Genomic DNA, 13476 nt, shown 5'->3' on the forward strand with positions numbered 1-13476 from the left:
CAAAGGACAGGCATACCCATCCAACTACATTATCTTTAATTTGTTTCTTTCCCTCTGGGCACAAAGTTTTATTTTAGTTTAGTAGGGGGAAAAGCCTAAAAAAAAATCCTATCAGGCTCTATCACCTTCTAATTTGTCAAAATTTCTGATAATAAGTTACCAAATCCTTTCAAATATCTTGTCAGGTTTTAGACAGGACAAACAGTAAATGTTACTGGCAATAATAAACAACTCCATTAATTTTAATTCTAGTTTTCCTTTGGTTGTTTAAGGGAATAACATAGCAGTTTACCAGAAAATCTCTCAGAGTCTCATTAACTCTGGGAGGGGCCCTCCTCAAAAGTAGATACGGGGGTGTTTGTAAAGGCATTAATTTAATGGACTTTTGTATAATCTTTTCTTTTAGATATCTCTTGTATCTTAATTTTTTATTAGCTTTTTGCAATGAAACTTTCAATAAGGCTATTTTGGAATTTTGAAGACTTCGATTTTCAGTACACTTAAATGATCTTATCTAATTGGAATGTTCCTTCTAATTAACGTTCATCATAATTCCCCTGAGAGCTGGCAGCAGTTTGGTAGGACCCTAGCTGCAAACAGGGTGCGACCAGCATTTCTGACCATATTCTGGGCCCCCAACCTGAAAGTTACCAAGCCAAGCTCTCAGGACACAGAGCAAGCTTAGTAAGATTTTGGTGTTCTCTATAAATATTTACGGCTTCCAGGACCATAGTTTTTAAGCAGGTGTGCCAGAAGGTGGCACACTTGATTCTTTAGAAATTAAAGATTGCATTCAATTTGTCTGGTCTGCAGTTCTCAAATCTAGTGTGCAAAAAGACAAGTTTTGGAAGCTCAAAAGAGCCCCAAAGTGGCCACTGTAATTTCAAATCATCTTTTGTATTATTGGTCAACCAGGACAAAAACTTACAAGAGGAAGGACCGTCGTTCTTAAATATAAACCCAGCTGGAATTCCTAAGGGAAGAACTTCTCAGGATCTTTTAGAAGATAAAATTCTCATGTTAACTTACAGACAAAGAGACAGGAAACACCAGTTGCAAGCCCCAGGTTGTTACCTGCACTTCTGACCCACTGCCTACAGCCATTTGGACAAATGACACAAAAGAGAATTTGAGCACTCACCAGATACAGAATAAACACTTAGACAGCAGCAGCCATAGTTGGCTCAGAGAAACCCTTCCAGTTGGCAATAGCTGTGAGCTGCCAAAAGGTAGCCAAACAGGAAAACTCTTCCAGATGGCAAAAGCCGTGAATCAGCTTGGAAACAATTGTCTCCTAGGGTGTTGACATTCTAAAGACATGGTGAAATTTACAACTTCAAAGGATAGAGAGAAAAATGCAAGTTGAGAGAGGTCTGAATTGGCCTCAGTGAGTTTAGAATTAACTACTGAGCAGGTAGTCAGTGCTCTAATCTCAACACTAGTTTCATGCATATGTGAAGCTCAGGGATACAAAGGTTAAAGAAACCAATATTTACATATGAATGTAACTAAAGAAGCAAGGAAAGGTAATGGGTGTTTATGGTTTTTAACCCCATATATGCTGGGGTTACTGTAAGGGAACTGATATCAGCACTGGTTTCAATCCACCCTATTCTATGTTCATCCTCAATCTTGAAGAATTTGGGTATCATTCTCATCTAGCTACTTCCTGCTGAATGGGGGCGTCATAGGGACAAGAGGAGGAATGAAATTGTTGGGCTTGAAGCCGAGTAATGGGACTGGCCTGAAACCGTGTCTGGAGAAAGACTGTAGTATGGGGTTTTACAAGAGGTTGTAGTAACCTATCTTATAAATTTATGCATAAGTTGTGACAACAGTAGACACCACAACAGAGGCAAATATCAACAAAGATTACAGTAACTGGACAAAGATTACAGTAACTGGAATTATCACTAATTTTTTCCCCACCAGGTCATCCCTGAACCCCCAAACCAGGAAGCTCTGATGATGCCATCAGGTATTCAGGTATCTTTTGAGTGGCTTACAAAGCAATAGGCATACATAGCAAAAGATCATCATGGTGATCTTTCTTAAGTTTATATCAAGTTTTCTGGCTTTAGGAATAAGGGTGGTTTCAGTTCTCAATGATCCCAAATGAAAATAATGGAAAAAAACTGAAAATGTTGGTTTGGAGATTTGTAGCCAGATATTTCAGGAGACTAGAAGAATTCAGGATCTGGTCCAGTTTACAGGTAGAAAACAAAAACCTCAAAGACAATTAACAGAACTAGAATATAATATCGACAAATGTGTTCTATAGTTTCTACTAAAACATAATTTTTCTCTCTAAAATCACCCTTATTTTTATCAAAGATTGTCAAATTAAGACTCACTGGTCCGCAAAATAAGTCTAGTTTTAATAAACTTGGCATAATTATTTACATAAGTACAGCAAGAATAGCAATTGATCGTATAGGCTCTTTTAAATCTACTTTGCTGGAACTTTTTAGAAGGAATCTCAGATTGAAATTTATAGGCCTCTCAAGACCAGGCCAAGCCAAGGACTTGTCATCAGACTCTACCTGCAATACCTACAGATTTGAGTGAATTCTTCTCTTAAGGTCCCCAAAATATCTTGGGGTTCTTTGCACCTGTCAGGGAAGTGATCTTTACTCACCTGGTAAGGTTGCTGGGAACCCTATAAGCAAGGTACTAGCCAATATTTCAAAGAGGCTTTATTTCATAAAGTCCAATATTTGTTCCTCAAAAGCTGTCGTCATATCTGAGTCTATGTATGTTTTTTACAAATGACATTCCAGTCAAAGCCTTGGTAATATAACCAATGTTTCCAATTGTGTCCTGCTGTAAGGAGATCAGATTCTTATTGAACTTATGCAAATAACTACATTGCCATGAAAACAATATTCACTAGGAGTTTCCAAATTCTGGAGGCATCAGGTAAGGAGAAAAAGACGAATGTTTCAAATCTGCTTACAAAAGTATAATTTACTGAATTGTTATAAGTCATAGTTAGCTTAAGAGAAGAGAGAAAAAGGTTTCCTTAAATCTGAAAAAAACAAAACACTAAAAAGTTAGCAATATTTTAAATGAAAAGTCATAATTATAATCATCCTCATCAATTTATTCAGTCCCATGATATCAACTCTTGATTTTCTGTTAGGAGTTTCATGAGGCCATCAGTTTCTCCGTTACAGTTTTGTAACTTCTCACCCAGCTCAGTTTTATAATCTGAAAGTTTATCGGAAACCTGCATTCTAGAGCAAGAGTCAGAGTCCTTTTAGTGAAATCTCTCTGAAGATGAAATACATCTGCAAAAACATCAGAGTAAAACAACAACTTCTGTAAATAACACTCAAAAATGGTAACTGACAAAGAAACTTGGCTATTTCTCTGGACACACAACACTGAGATAATAACTAGAATTATGGCTGACAACCAGGACAAATTAGAATTTTAGGAATGTTATGTAATTTTTAAAACACTTATATCTTGTGGCCAGCCCGGTGGTGTAGTGGTTAAGTTCACACGCTCTGCTTCGGTGGCCTGGGGTTTGCAGGTTCAGATCCCAGGCATGCACCTACGCACCACTCATCGAGCCATGCTGTGGCAGGCGTCCCACATATAAAGTGGAGGAAGATGGGCACGGATGTTAGCTCAGGGCCAATCTTCCTCAGCAAAAAAGAGGAGGATTGGCAACAGATGTTAGCCCAGGGTTAATCTTCCTCACCAAAAAAAATAAATAAAATAAAAATAAACTATAAAAAAATTAAAAATTAATAAAACACTTATATCAATAACATTTACCCACATAATATCATAGGTCCCTATGAAACAATGCTTAGCTATCCATTTAACCATGGTCACAATTAAATATTTTCAGGCCAATGCAGAAAATTAAACAGCTGTAAGAAAAACCTTGGCACCTATGATTAAAAGACCTGATAAAAACAATACAGGAAATTTATTATGATAAAACATAAAATCACTACCCTTCTGGTAGGATACTCAAAGAAAAAAAGACTTTCATAATCTCTTTAGCAAGAGCAGACTAAAGTTCAAGAAAATTATTCTTTTAAGAAAGAAAACCAGGGGCCAGCCCCATGGCTTAGTGGATAAGTGCGTGCGCTCCGCTGCTGGCTCCGCTGCTGGCGGCCAGGGTTCGGATCCCGGGCGCGCACCAACACACTGCTTCTCGGGCCATGCTGAGGCCGCGTCCCACATACAGCAACTAGAAGGATGTGCAACTATGACGTACAACTATCTACTGGGGCTTTGGGGGAAAAAAAAAATAAATAAAAATTATAAAAAAAAAAAAAAGAAAGAAAACCAAATTCTAATTTTGTACCAGCTTACTTTGACATTAAAACTCAGTTACTTAATTAGATTTACTTTAATCTTAGCCAACATGACCATACATAAAATTCTTTTTTCAGGGTTCCTCCTCCACAAACCTTCTATAACTTTTTTTTTTTTTTACATTCAGAATTTGTCTCATGTCTTCTTTCTTTTCTCCTAGTACTTTAGGACAAATTTGTCTTTCTTATAACAAAAATATTTTCATTCTTTATACCTTCTTTACTGAAAACATACACTTTACTTTCCTTTTATACAGACTTTTTAGAAATATGCGTTTTTTCACAGAAAAGTCCCTGCATGGTACAAAACATGTTTATTAATAAACCCAAGCATCCTTTAGTTTTTTTGAGATAAGAAACCAAAGGCAGACACATCTGTTTAACAAGCAATTTCTAATATTTTATCTTATGTGGAAAAGACCCAGATACTCAATAAATTTCAATCATTTAACCTAATTTAGCAAAACTCCAAAGTTTCAAGTTACCAAAAAGATTTTGGGAGCTGTTTTTCAAGCATATATACCATAAAACATAATTATTGTACCCAAAGACTCTTACCTATTTTCACTTATCTAAATCATTTGTTCCCAACAATTGTGTTTCGATTACTCTCAAAAACTTCATGTGACATTAAAGCAGTTCTGATTTTTCCAATTGCATATGCAAATACACCAGTTTGGGTAAACTGAAATTACCCCATTTTGGCCATTTTAAAGTGAGATCTCCTGCAGCACGTTTAATTAACATTGCCTGAAGGGTAGATTTATATGTTCTTACAATATCATGCAGGGGAAACGTTTCCCAGTGAGACTCAATGTTTACCCCCATAACATCATCTACAATACAACGAAGCAAAAGAGATGCAATCATTTTATATAAAACCCATTTAAATGTACCAATTTTTACAAAATTTTATCTTAATTTTATCAATTTTTATACCTCTAATTAGAACTTCCACTAGGATTCCATCAACAAGTTTTGGTATTATAATACTGTGTAGGGGAAGCATTCCAAGCCAGACATATCATTCATTTCCAAAAAAAACATTCAGGCAAAGTTGACATGACCTCTTTATATAATATTACCTTAAACACTTTAATCTTTATAATCTTATTAATCTTAGCAGCCTGTTGCTGCAAACAATTGTTGGTCAGGTTTCTCATTGTGATTTCTGCCTTCTGGCTTTTTAAATTTTTTCAAACTGGGGTGAACAGAACAGGCCTGTCTGTGTTACTTTAATGTTGGGGGGCCAGTAGGTGCGTCCCTTTAGCCTGCCCAATCTTAGGCAGTGTTATATTAAAACCTTTGTTCTAACTTCATTCATATCTATTCTGTTTATCCCATGTTTCTTTTTAATAACTAGCTAAAGATTTCCATCCAGCTGGGATGAGTCTTGTGATTCTTCCCTTTCTGATTCCTCTTTGTTTTTCTCCCCTTTAATATTTGTTTTACCTTATTTAAAAAAAAAAAAAAAAAAAACTCTTTAAAAATTTCCACCTTGTTGAGAAGAGTCCCTTTCCTTTTCTCTCAGGTTCTTCTTATTTTTTGTTAATGTTTTCATTAGCATCTGTAAAACCATGAAAGGAAGCCAAGAGCCCAAGTTTGATTAATTTCTTAAGACTAGTCATTGTATTTTCTTTTTAATTTGGTCTTTTCATAGGTACCAATAAAACAGCTGTTTATGATGAGAGCTCTCTAAAAAATTTTCCAACTTAAGGATCCATTGTTTGGCCATTTTCTCTCCAGAGTCTAAAGAATATTGTGGCCATGTAGCGTTACAAAAGAAAATCATCTTTTTCTTAGACATTGGCTTATAACTATAATCAGACCATCTATTCAGACCATCTATTCAGAATAAGCCACAATGGGCTCCCCTTGGGGACAGATGGTGCATTCCCCATTCCGATACACAGAGATGGACAGACACACAGACACAAAGAAAAAGCAGACAACAGCTAACCGGTTCCCAGATTCCAGCAACAAGCCCTACAACTATTCCTACTCGGTTGGGCACCCTATCACCCAGACAGTCCTTCCTCTCAGAGAGGGAGGACCCCAGATAGAGGGGGAAGGGAGTTTTTGGTTGTATACACCAAGACAACTTACCTACTCCAGATTGAGCCTGTCAACTCACCAGAAGCAAAAACAAACAAATCTAGAGCCTGTTTCCTTGCCACAAGAAAAATGTGCCTAGGGCCAGTGGCACCAGATTAGACAGAAAATACCAGGGACAGTCCCTAGGGCAAATCACGCAGGCAGTTGCTGGACTGCTTCCCAGGAAATCCCAGTCAGCTTGGGGCCACAGAGCCACAGGCAAGAAGCCTCCTGGCTGGCTCGCCAAATTATTACCAAACACAAACACAGGTTCCTTCACCTACCACACAAGAGAGGGCCAAAAAAAAACTGGAATGCCAGGCTTGTGGTAAGGAAATGGGTTTTATTTCAGGTGATGTCAGCCGGAAGACGAGAGTAAGCACTCAGATTTGTCTCCTCGAAAGATGGTAGGCAAGGAGTTATAAAGGTTGTGAGGAATGTGACTATGTGCAGGGAGACGGTTGGCAAGATAAGGGAATCTGCAGGTGAGTGTCCTTGGTTGTCTGCTTGCGTGATGGATGGTGGATTCCAGGACGAGGAAGCCGAGGAGTTGGGGTCTGGGAAACTTTAGTTTCTTGATATTCTTTGGACATCAGTTTCCCTGCAATAAACTTCAAGGACCTGTAATTAGCCAAGACTTCAGTGTGAAGTCACCTGGGTTTTAACAATTTGTAATTTCAACGTGTGTTGTGTGAGGTGGAGGTCAGTGCTCTAATACTAACACTAGTTTCACGCATATGTGAGGCTCAGGGATACAAAGGTTAAAGAAACCAATATTTACATATGAATGTAACTAAAGAAGCAGGGAAAGGGGTTGGGGTGTTGTAAGAGGTTTGATGGATTCTATCGGAGAAGTAAAAGGGAACTTCCCAACCCAAACGAATGGACTGAGTGCACACTTTATTATATAGGGAAGGGTAAAGGTGAAAGTTAGCGAATAGATATGGAGAATACAGGAAGTAGCTATATCCAAAGAAACATCAAACTGGGTACTTATCCAAATAAGTCAATAAAAAGAGGAAACAACATCAGATCAATTGAAAAAGAGAAACATCAGATCGATTGAAAGAGAAACATCAGACCACGTACTTACAACATCAACGCCCTTACACTGGGGAGAGTCCCTTTAACTGACACGGTTAGGCGGGAGTGCCAGTGGAAAGAGGTCCTGGGCAAGGCGTCCCCCCGACAGGCGAGACTCTTACCAGGCCCCAGTTTCCAGCAGTTTATATAGTATGAGTAATCTCCAGAGTAAACATTTGGTGTTCTCATGTACAAATGGTTATCAGTCGTGTATGTGCATTGAGCTCCTTGGTTATCGCTCTAGCCCGGCACGGATGGCCAGTCCATCCCAGGCTATGACACCCTGTAATCTTACAAATTACAACTATCTCTGTGGGAGAAGGGCCAGTTCCCACCACACAGAAAGACGCTTTATATTTCTTTGTGTGCTGGTGGCTGTAGGTTCATGGATCAGCCAAACATGGCTGTACTCATGTCAAGACAGGTCTTTTTGGTTTTAACCCCATATATGCTGGGGTTAATGTACAGTAACGGATATCAGGGCTGGTATCAAATGTGGTTTGCATCCACAAGATCCACAAAGCTATAGTGAACTGAGAAACAGTCTTAAAGGGCTCATGCACTTGAACTCACTCACCCTAGGGCCTAACACAGCCAACTGAATAGCACCCAGTCTTTCTGTCAAAGGAGCTTATTTGCTTGTCTTAAAGTTTCAGCCCACAGGTATCTAATTTAACAAACATCTAGGGGCCTACTAAAATACTCTGAAAAGACAGAGGCCAGTGGTCACCATCTTTGCACCCTCTTGCCTTGCTCCAGCTCAACAGTATCTCCTGGAAAGGAGCTTGTGAACTCACCTGGTGCCTTGAGTTTTGTGGCTGCTGCCCAAAGGACACTTCTCGATCAACTGGTTCTGGTGACCAATGGGGCTTATGCTCATAGGTCCCACAGCCTGCAACAAATGGGAAAAGAGTTCTTAACCGGCTACCACTCCCAGGGCACAGCAGAGAGGCAACAGACTGAGGTGCTCAATATTCTGTGAAAGAGGCCTCCTAGCTTATCTTCATTGCTGTGGCCTAAGGGGCACACTTCTAATTAAACACACATCTAAGGTCTGACTGTAAACCTCTCCAGAGACCTCAGAGGGTGGGCACTATCTCTGCATTCTCTCTCTGTCATGCTCCACATCACCAGTATATCCCAGAAGGGAGCTTCTACGCACAGCCAGTGCCCCAGTTTTTGCATCTAGCACTCCAGTTTTGTTTTGTTTTGTTTTGTTTGTGAGGAAGATCAGCCCTGAGCTAACATCCATGCCAATCCTTTTTTTTTTCTTTTTTTGCTGAGGAAGACCGGCCCTGAGCTAACATCTATTGCCAATCCTCCTCCTTTTTTTTTGCCCCTTTTTCTCCCCAAAGCCCCAGTAGATAGTTGTATGTCATAGTTGCACATCCTTCTAGTTGTTGTATGTGGGATGCGGCCTCAGCATGGCCGGACAAGCGGTGCGTCGGTGCACACCCGGGATCCGAACCCAGGCCGCCAGTAGCGGAGCACGTGCACTTAAGTGCTAAGCCACAGGGCTGGCCCAGACACCCCAGTTTTTGTGGCTGCCACTCAGGGAATGTCATTGAGTCCCTGCTCTGGTGGTAAGCAGGGCATGCATGCATTGGTCCCATGGGACTGTAACAAACAGAGAGACAGTTCTTGGCTGACTACCACCCCCAGGGCACAGTGCTGAGACAACAGACTGAAACACACACCCCATCTTCCTGTGAACAAGGCCTATTTGCTTGTCTTGGAGCTTCTGCTTGAGGGACAGGCTACTGGTTTGGCACACATCCAGGGGCCTACTGAGATACTCCCTGGAGATGGAGGCTGGTGGGTGCCATCTTTGCACTCTCCCTCTGCCTCTCTCTGGGTTACTGGTATCTCCCAGGGGGGAGGTAGTGCACTCAGCTGGAGACTTAATTTTTGTGACTGTGGCCCAGGGGATGCCTCTTGATCATCCGGCTCTGGTGACCAGCAGGAATTGCACTAGCAGGTCAGGCAGGACTGTAATGCACAGAGAACGAGGCCTTACTGGCTGCACCCCAGGGCACAGGAGAGGAGCAACAGACTGAGGTGCCCAGAATTTCTGTGAAGGAGGCCTATTAGCTTATCTTCATAGCTGCAGCCTGAGGGGAAGGCTTCTAATTTAAAACACATTTAAGCTGAATGTAATCCTCTCTAGAAACCTTGGAGGGTGGGAGCTATCAGGCTCTCCCTCTGCCTTGCTCCAGGTCACCAGTATCTCCTTAAAAGGAGTTTGTGCACGTCTGGTGGCCCAGTTTTTGCAGCTGTTGCCCGGGGAGCACCCCTTGATCACCTGGCTCTGGTGGCCAGAGGTACTTATGTTTGTGGGTCCCACAGGACTGTAACAATCAGACAAAGAGTTCTTAACTGGCTATCCCACACTCCGGGACATAGGGAAGAGACAGCAGGCTGAAATACACTCCAGGTCTTTCTATGAAAGAAGCCTATTACCTTACCTTCACAGCTACGGCTTAAAAGGCAGGTTTCTAATTAAACACACATCTAAGGACTGACTATAATCCAGTCTAGAGACCTGAGAAACCACTGAGTGCCATCTTTGTACTTTCCTTCCACCCAACACCAGGTCATTGCTATCTCTGAGAAAAGAGCTTGTGTACACATCTGATACCTCAGTTTTTGTAGTTGCCACCCAGGGGACACATCCCTTGATAGCCTAGCTCTGGTGGCCAGTGGGGCTTGTGTTCACAGGTTTGACGGGATGGTAGCAAAGAAGGAGTTTTTAACTGGCTATCACCACCAGTGCTCAGTGCAGATGGAACAGACAGAAATGCCAATCTCCCAATCTTCCCCTGAAAAGGGTATTTTTGCATACATTAAAACATAGTACTGGAAGTCCTAGCCAGAGCAATCAGGCAAGAAAAAGAAATAAAAGGGATCCAAATTGGAAAGGAAGAAGTGAAACTGTCACTATTTGCAGATGACATGATTTTATATACAGAAAACCCTAAAGAATCCACCAGAAAACTTTTAGAAGTAATAAACGAATATGGTAAAGTTGCAGGATACAAAATCAACATACAAAAATCAGTTGCATTTCTGTACACTAACAACGAAGTAGGAGAAAGAGAAATTAAGAATACCATCCCATTTACAATTGCAACAAAAAGAATAAAATACCTAGGAATAAACTTAACCAAAGAGGTGAAAGATCTGTACACCGAAAACTATAAAACATTTCTGAAAGAAATTGAAGACGACACAAAAAAATGGAAAGATATTCTTTGCTCTTGGATTGGAAGAATTAACATAGTTAAGATGTCCATACTTCCTAAAGCCATCTATAGATTCAATGCAATCCCTATCAAAGTTCCAACAACATTTTTCACAGAAATAGAACAAAGAATCCTAAAATTTATATGGAACAACAAAAGACCCCGAATAGCTAAAGGAATCCTGAGAAAAAAGAACAAAGCTGGAGGTATCACACTCCCTGATTTCAAAATATACTACAAAGCTATAGTAACCAAAACAGCATGGTACTGGCACAAAAACAGACACACAGATCAATGGAATAGAATCGAAAGCCCAGAAATAAACCCACACGTCTATGGACAGCTAATCTTTGACAGAAGAGCCAAGAACATCCAGTGGGGAAAAGAAAGTCTCTTCAACAAATGGTGCTGGGAAAACTGGATAGCCACATGCAAAAAAATGAAAGTAGACCCTTACCTTACACCATACACAAAAATTAACTCCAAATGGATTAGAGACTTGAATGTAAGACCTGAAACTATGAAACTTCTAGAAGAAAACATAGGCAGTACGCTCTTCGACATCGGTCTTAGCAACATCTTTTCAAACACCACATCTGACCGGGCAAGAGAAACAATAGAAAAAATAAACAAATGGGACTACATCAAACTAAAAAGCTTCTGCACAGCAAAGGAAACCATCAACAAAACGAAAAGACAACCTAACAATTGGGAGAAGATATTTGCAAACCATACATCTGATAAGGGCTTAATCTCCAAAATATATAAAGAACTCATGCATCTCAACAACAAGAAAACTAACCACCCAATTAAAAAATGGGCAAAAGATCTGAACAGACATTTCTCCAAAAAAGATATACAGATGGCCAACAGACACATGAAAAGATGTTCAAAATCACTAACTATCAGGGAAATGCAAATCAAAACTACAATGAGATATCACCTGACGCCCGTCAGAATGGCTATAATTAACAAGACAGGAAACAACATGTGTTGGAGAGGATGTGGAGAGAAGGGAACTCTCATACACTGCTGGTGGGAGTGCAAACTGGTCCAGCCTCTATGGAAAACAGTATGGAGATTCCTCAAAAAATCAAGGATAGAACTACCATATGATCCAGCTATTCCACTGCTGGGTATTTATCCAAAGAACTTGAAAACACCAATTTGCAAAGGTACATGCACCCCTGTGTTCACTGCAGTGTTTTTCACAATAGCCAAGACTTGGAAGCAACCTAAGTGCCCATCAAGGGACGAATGGATAAAGAAGCTGTGGTATATATACACAATGGAATACTACTCAGCCATAAGAAAGGATAAAATCCAGCCATTTGTGACAACATGGATGGACATTGAGGGCATAATGCAAAGTGAAATAAGTCAGAGGGAGAAGGTCAAATACCGTATGATTTCCTTCATTAAGTAGTAGATAATAACAACAATAATCAAACACATAGGGACAGAGATTGGATTGGTGGTTACCAGAGGGGAAGGGGGGAGGGAGGAGGGTGAAAGGGATAATTTGGTACATGTGTGTGGTGATGGGTTGTAATTAGTATTTTGGTGGTGAACATGATGTAATCTATGCAGAAATAGAAGTACAATGATGTACACCTGAAATTTTTACAATGTTATAAACCAATGTTACTGCAATAAACAAAAAATTAACAAAAAAAAAAAAAAGCAGCTGCTTGAGGGTCTGGCTTCCAATCAGCCTGAATCTAGGTGCTGACTGAGCTCCTCCCCTTTGGGATACTGACTGGTTTGGGCACACCCTCAACTATTGGGAGCCACTAAGAATAAAGCAGGCTGCTTGAACAACTGCAAAGATTTGAGAGACAACAAAGAGCTAGGGCAGGGCTGAGCGATAAGATTCATCCCCTACATGAGACCACTCCTACAAGACTAAGAAAAGTGGCTGTTTTATCTAATGCATAGAAACCAACACAGAGACTGTCAAGGAAAATGAAGAAACAGAGGAATATGTTCCAAACAAAAGAATAAAATTAAACTTCAGAAAAAGACTTTAATGAAATGGACATAAATGATTTACCTTATAAACAATTCAAAACAGTCATAAAGATGCTCACCAAACTCAGGAGAAGAATGGATGAACATTCCAATGGATGAACTGAGAATTTCAACAGAGATAGAAAATATACAAAGGTACCAAATAAAAGTCACAGAGCTGAAGAATACAATAACTGAAATGAAAAATAAAATAGAGCAGTTCAACAGCAGCCTAGATGAAGTGGAAGAAAGAATCAGTGAACTAAATGACAGGGCAGTGGAACACATCCAATCAGAGCAGCAAAAAAAAAGAAAGAATGAATGAAAAAGAGTGAAGATAGCTTAAAGGACTTCTGGGACACCATCAAGTGGACAAACATTTGCATTATAAGGGCCCCAGAAGAAAACAGAAAGGAACAGAAAACCTATACGAAGAAATAAGGGCTGAAAACTTCCCTAAACTAGGATAGGAAAAAGACATTTAGATCCAGGAAGTCCAGAGAGTTCCAAATAGGATAAATTGAAAGACAGCCACAGCAACACACATTAAAATTAAAGTGTCAAAACTTAAGGACAAGAAGACAATCTTAAAAGCAACAGTAGAAAAACAAGTTATGTACAAGGCAACTCCCATAAGACTATCAGCAGATTTTTCAGCAAAAACTTTACAGTCAGAAGTGGGTGGCACAGTATATTTATTACAAGTGCTG

General features: G+C 40.0%; 1 long non-coding RNA gene across 6 annotated transcripts in view; it reads right to left on the reverse strand.

Moving 5' to 3' along the window:
- Nucleotides 1–13476, reverse strand: part of LOC131401227 (uncharacterized) — a 65436-nt gene that overhangs the window by 14809 nt on the left and 37151 nt on the right. For 3 of the 6 annotated variants that reach the window (XR_009217607.1, XR_009217609.1, XR_009217605.1), the window contains one exon: nucleotides 8312–8406. The exons of 2 other annotated variants lie outside the window; for them this stretch is intronic. This is a non-coding gene — a long non-coding RNA (uncharacterized LOC131401227). Of the gene's footprint in view, nucleotides 1–4333; nucleotides 7043–8311; nucleotides 8407–13476 lie in introns of those variants that run through there. One more of the 6 variants, XR_009217606.1, reaches the window with a different exon arrangement.

Source organism: Diceros bicornis, chromosome X (assembly GCF_020826845.1).
Source record: "Diceros bicornis minor isolate mBicDic1 chromosome X, mDicBic1.mat.cur, whole genome shotgun sequence".
Lineage (NCBI taxonomy): Eukaryota > Metazoa > Chordata > Mammalia > Perissodactyla > Rhinocerotidae > Diceros > Diceros bicornis.